We start from the raw sequence: 9538 nt of genomic DNA, 5'->3' as shown, positions 1-9538 counted from the left end.
TTATCGGTTTATATGAATGTGCAGGTAAGATGTCTGGGTCTTTCAAGATTCTTCATTTTGCGTAGAAAATTATTCAGATTTGGAGAATTTTGAGACCTGCAAAGCACACAAGACAACGATCACCTGGTCTGGATTTTTTCACTTATTCGTTTATTTGGTAGGCTCAAACGCCATAAGGCATAACGGAGCCAAATTCATTTTATTTGGTTTACAAAATCTTGTTTGCATCCTTAAACATCTATGTTAGTATTGGGAAACTATAACAATCGCGGTTTGCTCGAGGTTAGGGAATACAATTATCTTTGGGTAATGATGGGATTTGAGGGTTTGATTGAGCACAGTTAGCAGCAAAGTGGCAGTATGATGCTGTTTGTCAATCATGCAGCAGACTTAAACGACCTGTAACGATATAACAAAAGGGTCTCAAGGGAAACTAGTCGGACAAGCGGCATGACAGACGTGGGTAATCAAGCAAAAACGTCAATTTTCCTCAAAAATTTGAAGAGGAACATGTAACCCAAATCTAACCTACCCAACACATCTCTAATGTCTTCCTTATCTGGTTTTCCTTGGGCCCTGAGGGATGCACATAAATTTGTTCTGGCAATTTCGTATTCGGGACAATACCAAACAATCCTGGTCTGGATTAACAAACTTTCATTATTAACAACACATGCAAAATTGAACTAAAGTGTATCGTAGAAATTGGTATGTGTCATACTCTGCTACATCAGAACTTATGATATCTACAAGACGAACATGGAATTGATAATAAAATGAAAAGGAATCTTGCTCCTCGGTTTAGAATCGGGGACTTTCAATGTTTAAGTAAATAGCGGGATTAGGGGCATAATGGACACATTAAGCAAATGCTTGTTTTAAGACCCTAAATTGGCAATATTTTTCAGTTATCCTCGGCTGGTTTCCTAGTTCGTGATTAGTGAGACGTGCTGCATTCACTCATGGTGAGAAAAAATCATATCAAATTTCAGAATAACAAGATAGAAAATTGTGTCGAAAACAAGGCTGGTAAAAAGGTATCGGGGCAAAATGAACACTTTCGTTTAATTTTGTGAAAACTTCATTATTGATGGGTGTCAATCGTTCTAAAAGATAAAAGGGATCCCCCTGTATCATATTAGCAAGAAAAATCTTCTCTAGGTTAGTTACTTTGCTAAAAAATAAGATTATTTCACAGCCTTGCATATAAGTAAATCGATTTGAAGTTAAGAAAAAAATAAAGTCAAACTTTAGAGGATAACACAGTGTAACAAAAATGACATTTTTGCGTGTCTCAAGGATCAAATTATGTGTCTCTAATAGATTTGGGGTTGCTGAATCTGATGCCAATCTCAAAAATGTTCCAGCACGTCACAATTTTTAGCTGCAGGTCACCAAAGTTGTATAAAGCGCTGATTTTATTGATGTTTACATGTAAATTAAAGTACGATTCATCAATCTTTTTTGTTATACAACTTAAACTTTCATTTCAGATACAATTTGATTGAAATTGCATGATAAAATTTTGATTAGGCCGATTTTTTAAACATGCTTGCAATCTCCATACAAAGCTCTTCGTTCCTCTTATATGGCAAAATACAATAATTCTCTAAACCTTCAAAATAGTTATTTAAGCAACAAGTTGCAAAATGATGACTTTTTCAGTACCAGTTGTACATTTACGTTTGTACATTGGATAAATACAACGAGTGCTGAAAAAATCGAGTTTTGCAACGAGTTGCCTACAACATTTTTTGCTATTTCGAAAAATGCTATTTCAGCTGGATGAATTCTAAAAGCACAAACAAACATTTCAAGAGAACCCACATGGGCACACATCCATGCTTTGTATCAATTCAGTATTTATCAATCACGTAGGCTGTGATACAGTAGTATCTACCCATGAATGTCACAAGTTTTCACGATCCCACCGATATCAGGTAAGACAGCATAGCATAAATGTTGGGCTTTTCGATTCCAAATCAGAATCGTCAGCCTGTGTGGGGTCGTCCATAAATCACATGATCATTCATGGGGAGTGGGAAGCTCTGGCCAATGATCATATATGGACAAATGACCACGAGGTGGAGGGGAGTGGCCTGGAATCCCAAAAAACTTATCACGTTGTTAATGGACAGCCCCTGTCGGAATCAGATCACTCAACGGATCTAGAACAAGATGCAATTATGCTTATTCTGCGCGGCAGTTGTCGACTCGCTTCCATTGGATTAACATTAGTCGCCTCACATCACCCGAGGTGAGAACGACTCGTCTCCACTCACACGCCGCGCAAATAAGCACAAATGACATGAAGAGACTGGGTTGTTCGGTTGATGCCTACCAAAACAGTACTGAAAAGTGCTACTTTTCAGCACCGAAAAGAGTGTTGAAAAGTAGCACTTTTCAGCACTGTTTTTTTAGTAGGAAAAGTAGGCCGTTATGTTGATCAACTTCTCAATGAAAAGTTGATTGATTTGCAACGGAATTGCAAAAATAAGTTTTCCGCATTGAAAGTATTATAAACTTTGATGATAAGTATTGTTATACATATAAAGTTTGAATTCTATGGCAAATTAAGCAAATAAATTGCCTCACAAGCTGGCAAACTTGCATGCAAGTTGGCTGAAATAGTCATTGTTTGCATTTTCAACAGTCAATATCTCAAAAACTAGACGTGCTATGATATTTCTGGAAACGGCAATGGATTCAGTAATCCTTAATTAAGTGAACAGCGGTACTTTGGTTCTGGAGACAAAAAAGTGTTCCGCAGTGTAATTGAAGCAAACCGTAAAATGTTGTACCGTAAAACAGTTCATATACAATACCTATTTCATACAGTGTACACAATACCCCTTTTCATGTGACAGGTCTGTTTTTGCATTTGTTTACATCATGAGAGGACCCTGGCATACACGGGGCTGTCATCATTTTTACGTGCCATACAAATTATTTTAAGTTTTCATACAAAAAATCTTACCATGGGGGAGGGGGGTTTGCAAAAGCACCAAAATTGACTTACCTAATTAATGGACCGCCCCATAATTGCTATCATTGTTGTTGTGACTTGATGGATCCTTTGAAGCTTTTCCTCTGTAACACACCGCGGTAAGGCGTGAGTAGTCACGAAGTCACGAAGTAATCGGCCAAACATAAGCGAAGAAGGTGCTACTCCAGTTGTACTATGGGGCGTAGAGTTGTATACTAATAAGAAGAACCTCAAATCCAATCAGCGCTGTCAGATTCTTGGCTTATTTGCAAATGCTTGAGTGGTCTTGTTAGCACGCTTCGTTTCTCCGTTTGCTTGAGACTAATAAGATGTATACATAAGCTTTTAAGCTGGACGATTCTATACTTTTCGCAATATCTCTTGATTTCTTCGCTAATAAACTGTGGTTCATTGTGCGACTTGATTGTCTCGGAATATCGAAATCTGCAGAACGTCTCGTGTAGAACTTCTACTTACGCTTGGCCGTAGTCTATCTTATGATTACAGCTTCTGTGAACCTGCTAAAATAAAAGATACAATACCAAATACAAAAAGAGAGTGTCCTGATGGCAAGGGATCCATAAAATCTACCACAATACCTGTACCGGTTTTGATCATTGGTCATCTGGATTCAGAGATATTCCAAAATTGCTTGAGGGACCGACGCGTAACTAAAACCCACGTAAATATCTCGGGCTACAGATTTTTCTCATACTGGGTTACTAGCCTCTCAAAATCATACTTTAAGTTGAGTCTTTTGTGAAAAAATATACAAATCGGGGCAACCGTATTTGAGTAATGAGCTTTTCTATTTTTGGGACCACTTCGGCCGTAATAAGATCTTGAATACTTCAAAAATATAAAGTAATTTTGAGATTTCTCGGACACAACTCAAGCGATGTATATGATTTTTTCAGAGAAACTCCTTATTACTCATATTTCTAGCCCATACTTATTTTAGTTTTTAAATAAATTCTCAAGAAACAAAATAGTGGGAAAAATGAAGCTGCCGGTAGAGGAGTTAATGAGACTTGTTATCAATTTGATACCATCCGGTAATCTGACTTTGCACGAGGCCTCTCTGATGTGTACTTCATAATCATTTCAAACACTACTTTTGTATGTATTTTTGAGTTTGTATTACCTTTAGATTGATGTTTGTTCATTATGAGTGCTTAAAATACTGTCGCAAAATTTTTATTTCTGTCCCATAGTGCTTGGGAACACTTCACGGCGAGAGAATTCGAGCGAACGAGTGTTTCGGATTACGTTTAAGCTCTGCGTTCAATGAGATACGGGGAGGAGGAGCGCGGCCATGGAGTCGGGTCGCTTGCGCTATGTGTCCGTCCGCTATCTGGTGGTGCTTTCTTCTGGAGTGTTTTTACGGGTTTAAGCGTTTCCTTCCTGCAACCGCCCAGCTCCTGACCCGACGAATCGTCGTCGCGCGATGCCATGCGATACCCGCTGGTCATGGGCTATTACGATCTGCTCTGCGTGGAAGGTATGAAGCGTATTAGCTGTTGGGTACCATCATCAATCGCAGCAAGCGGTTTACATACGAAAGTAAAATGGGTTACTGCGTTGTATGTTTTGAATATGTTGTTGTTTACTCCGCGAAAGAAGCGAATGGTAAACCGTTTTCGCTAAATTGAATTCTTGAGCAGCTTTGATTGATGTCTTCAAGTTAAGAGAGTGTCTTTTACGGGGTTTCTCGTCGTGTTCTTCGGCTCAGGAAGATGGGTTATTTTTAGCCACGGGGAGAATGGAGCCGGTAAAGAGAATCGTTCTGTTACTTACGATAACGGGATCTGTTTTGGAGTTGTTCCGTCTTGTGAGATGGAAGTTTACTATTCTGATGCACAGCATACAGATCATGAAACTGTATCTTTCGGCAAGTCAAAACAAAGAACATTATCTAATATTGTTGAATCATTATTTAATATTTTTACATGTCTACAAGAATTCGACTAAAAACACCTCGAAAGGATCAAGTCCAGAGATTCGACAGAATCTCGTCTAGAGATTCGAAAGAATCTTCTCTAGAGATTCGAAAGAATCTCGTCTAGAGATTCGAAAGAATCTCGTCTAGAGATTCGAAAGAATCTCGTCTAGAGATTCGAAAGAATCTCGTCTAGAGATTCGAAAGAATCTCGTCTAGAGATTCGAAAGAATCTCGTCTAGAGATTCGAAAGAATCTCGTCTAGAGATTCGAAAGAATCTCGTCTAGAGATTCGAAAGAATCTCGTCTAGAGATTCGAAAGAATCTCGTCTAGAGATTCGAAAGAATGTCGTCTAGAGATTCGAAAGAATCTCGTCTAGAGATTCGAAAGAATCTCGTCTAGAGATTCGAAAGAATCTCGTCTAGAGATTCGATAGAATCTCGTCTAGAGATTCGATAGAATCTCGTCTAGAGATTCGACAGAATCTCGTCTAGAGATTCGACAGAATCTCGTCATGAGATTCGACAGAATCTCGTCATGAGATTCGACAGAATCTCGACTAGAGATTCGACAGAATCTCGACTAGAGATTCGACAGAATCTCGACTAGAGATTCGACAGAATCTCGTCTAAAGATGCGACATAATCTCGTTTAAAGATGTGACAGAATCTCGTCTAGGGATGCGACAGAATCTCGTCTAGGGATTCGACAGAATCTCGTCTAGAGATTCGACAGAATCTCGTCTAGAGATTCGACAGAATCTCGTCTAGAGATTCGACATAATCTCGTCCAGAGATTCGACAGAATCTCGTCCAGAGATTCGACAGAATCTCGTCCAGAGATTCAACAGAATCTCGTCCAGAGATTCGACAGAATCTCGTCCAGAGATTCGACAGAATCTCGTCCAGAGATTCGACAGAATCTCGTCTAGAGATGCTACAGAATCTCGTCTAGAGATGCGACAGAATCTCATCTAGAGATTCGGCAGTATCTCGTCTAGATATTCGATACAATCTCGTCTAGAGATTCGACAGAATCACGTCTAGAGATTCGACAGAATCTCGTCTAGGGATTCGATAGAATCTCGTCTAGAGATTCGATAGAATCTCGTCTAGAGATTCGATAGAATCTCGTCTAGAGATTCGATAGAATCTCGTCTAGAGATTCGATAGAATCTCGTCTAGAGATTCGATAGAATCTCGTCTAGAGATTCGATAGAATCTCGTCTAGAGATTCGATAGAATCTCGTCTAGAGATTCGATAGAATCTCGTCTAGAGATTCGATAGAATCTCGTCTAGAGATTCGATAGAATCTCGTCTAGAGATTCGATAGAATCTCGTCTAGAGATTCGATAGAATCTCGTCTAGAGATTCGATAGAATCTCGTCTAGAGATTCGATAGAATCTCGTCTAGAGATTCGATAGAATCTCGTCTAGAGATTCGATAGAATCTCGTCTAGAGATTCGATAGAATCTCGTCTAGAGATTCGATAGAATCTCGTCTAGAGATTCGATAGAATCTCGTCTAGAGATTCGATGGATCTCGTCTAGAGATTCCATAGAATCTTGTCTAGAGATTCCATAGAATCTCGTCTAGAGATTCCATAGAATCTCGTCTAGAGATTCCATAGAATCTCGTGTAGAGATTCCATAGAATCTCGTCTAGAGATTCCATAGAATCTCGTCTAGAGATTCGATAGAAACTCGTCTAGAGATTCGAAAGAATCTCGTCCAGAGATTTAGTAGAATCTCACCTGAAGATTTTATAGAATCTCTGGACGAGATTCGATAGAATCTTGTAAGGAGAGTCGATAGAATCTTATCTACAGATTCGATAAAATCTCGTCTACAGATTCGATAGCATTTCGTCTGTAGATTCTTTAGAATCCCGTCAAGAAATTTGCTAGAATCTCGTCAAGAGACTTGGTAGAATTTCGTCAAGAGATTTGGTAGAATCTTGTCAAGAGATTTGGTACAATCTCGTCAAGAGATTCGGTAGAATCACGTCGAGAGATTCAGTAGAATCTCGTCGAGAGATTCGGTAGAATCTCGTCGAGAGATTCGGTAGAATCTCGACCAGAGAATCGGTAGAATCTCGACCAGACAATCGGTAGAATCTCGACCAGACAATCGGTAGAATCTCGACCAGACAATCGGTAGAATCTCGACCAGAGAATCGGTAGAATCTCGACCAGAGTTTCGGTAGAATCTCGTGCAGAGATTTGGTAGAATTTTGTAGCGAATCTCGACAAGAGATTCGGTAGAATCTCGTCAAGAGATTCGGTAGAATCTCGTCAAGAGATTCGGAAGAATCCCGTCAAGACATTCAATAGATTCTTGTCAGGAGATGCGATAGAATCTCGTCAAGAAATTCGGTAGAATCTCATCAAGAGATTTGGTAAAATCTCGTCAAGATTCGGCAGAATCTCGTCAAGGATTCAGTAGGATCTTGTCCAGAGATTCGGTAGAAACTTGTCAAGAGGTTCGATAGAATCTTGTCAAAAGATTCGAAAAATTCTCATCACGAAATTCGATAGAATCTCATCCGGAGATTTGGTAGGATGTCATCCAGTGAGTCGGTAGAATCTCGTCAAGAGATTTGATAGCATCTCGTCCAGAGATTTGACAGAACCTCGTCCAGCGATTCGGTAGAAACTCGTCTAGAGATTCGACAGAATCTTGTCCAGAAATTCGACAGAATCTCGTTCAGAGATTTAATAGAATTTCGACCAGATATACAGTAGAATCACAGAGAATCTACTTGTAGAAGCTTCAACAGACGAAAGACGAAAGACGAATTTGTCGACGAAAAATTGTCATACAGTGGCCCAATTTCATATTCGTACAGGATACTGTTTCCACATCAAGTTAGTAAAAAAGTATTAAATGAAGTATTGAGCTACAAATACTTTATCCACATTGAAGGTAACAGGTGTTATCTATTGTTTGCCAATCACAAAAATGTTTCCATGTACATTTATCTTTGGATTAATAGAAAAGTATTGAATTGATGTCTAAAATTCACCCAATTCCATATTCGTACACCTACCAAAATTCATACGCACAACGTTCAAAACAAAATTTAGAAGCTCTATTTGATTACTGAAATGCTTTATTATGATGTAGTGAAATACATTTGGACAATTTATTAGTGGATATATATGAAATTTAGGTAAAGTTATGAGAAATGCCAGTTTTCCAATGATTTTTGCTATTAAATCCTATACGAACAATAACGTCTATTTTTGTCATTGGATCCAATCTATAGATTATACTCGTAAGCTCTGATAGAAATTTAGTTGAAATATATATAGTTTACAGAAATCATAAACAGTTTTTATCCCTTTTGAGTTCAGAAAATTGTTGTGCCATAAGTTCAAAACTCTTCTAAAATGGTATTTTTTATCAATGTAAACCAAATTTTCATTCTAAACAACAGGTAAATGTTAATTTTAAATTTGTCTGTAAAAATAATTTGAACTACGAACTTCGTTTTACAATAAAGTACCCTAAACTACGCTGTACATACCTCCACATAATTGATGTCATCGTAATATTCAATTATCTTTGAAATAATATTCAAATTATATTCAAAATAGCACCCTATTTTGCAATTTATTGATTTTATAAGAAAAATACAAAATAACTTGAATGAGCAGAGAGCATTGATATACTATTTAATAGAATATATCCTGTTGTTTTCATCATTTTAAAAAAAGTTTGTGTTGCGGTTATGTCAATAATATGTATGCTTTAAATCTCTATAATCATGTTTGGTAGTAAAATGTAAATTAAAAATGATAATAACGCAATGTTTTGATAGGAACATTAACTATGGATTATGTATATACATTTAGGAGCCAAACATAAAGAAATTGACTAAAATTTTTGGTTTTGGATTTGTTATAAATGTTATACTACCTAAGATTCAAAAGTATAAGTTGTCGATATCCACTCCTAGCTACTCTGAAACTGATTATAATTTTTTGAAACTTGTGCAATATTCGCAGTTATCATTCTTAAGGAAGTGATGTTGAAAAAAAATGCAATTTATTGTTCGACTTACCAAATATTTTAGCAAAAAGCATGGGAAAACTGGTATTTTTCTTAAATTTACTTAAGTTTCAAATATGTCCGCTTTTAAATTTTCCAAATGTATTCTACTGCATCTGAACAACACAACGAAGAGCTTAAGTAATCATCTAGTCCATTAAAAATTAGTTTTGAATGCTGTACATTTCTTTTTTGTTAGGTGTACAAATATGGAATTGGGTCAATTATAGACACAATCTAAATACTTTTCCATTATTCCAAAGATTTAAGCAAATGAATACAGTTTGTCATTGTCAAACAATAGATGACACCTATAACCTTCATTATTGATAAAGTATATCAAAGTCCATGCACCATTTAACAGATTTATACCAACTTGATATGAAAACAGTGCCCCGTTCGCAAATGAGATTGAGTCACTGTAATTGAAAGAAAATAAATTTATAAATTTACACCAGTACGCTCAATACCGACTTCCTTTGACGGCATTTGTCGATTTTCGCTTTCACTTCCGCAATACGCCTGCAAGTTAGGCAACCATCGTGACACCCGACTTGAC

This window comes from Aedes aegypti, chromosome 1, assembly GCF_002204515.2.
Source record: "Aedes aegypti strain LVP_AGWG chromosome 1, AaegL5.0 Primary Assembly, whole genome shotgun sequence".
NCBI classification, from domain to species: Eukaryota; Metazoa; Arthropoda; class Insecta; order Diptera; family Culicidae; genus Aedes; species Aedes aegypti.
Note: the sequence above shows the minus strand (reverse complement) of the source record.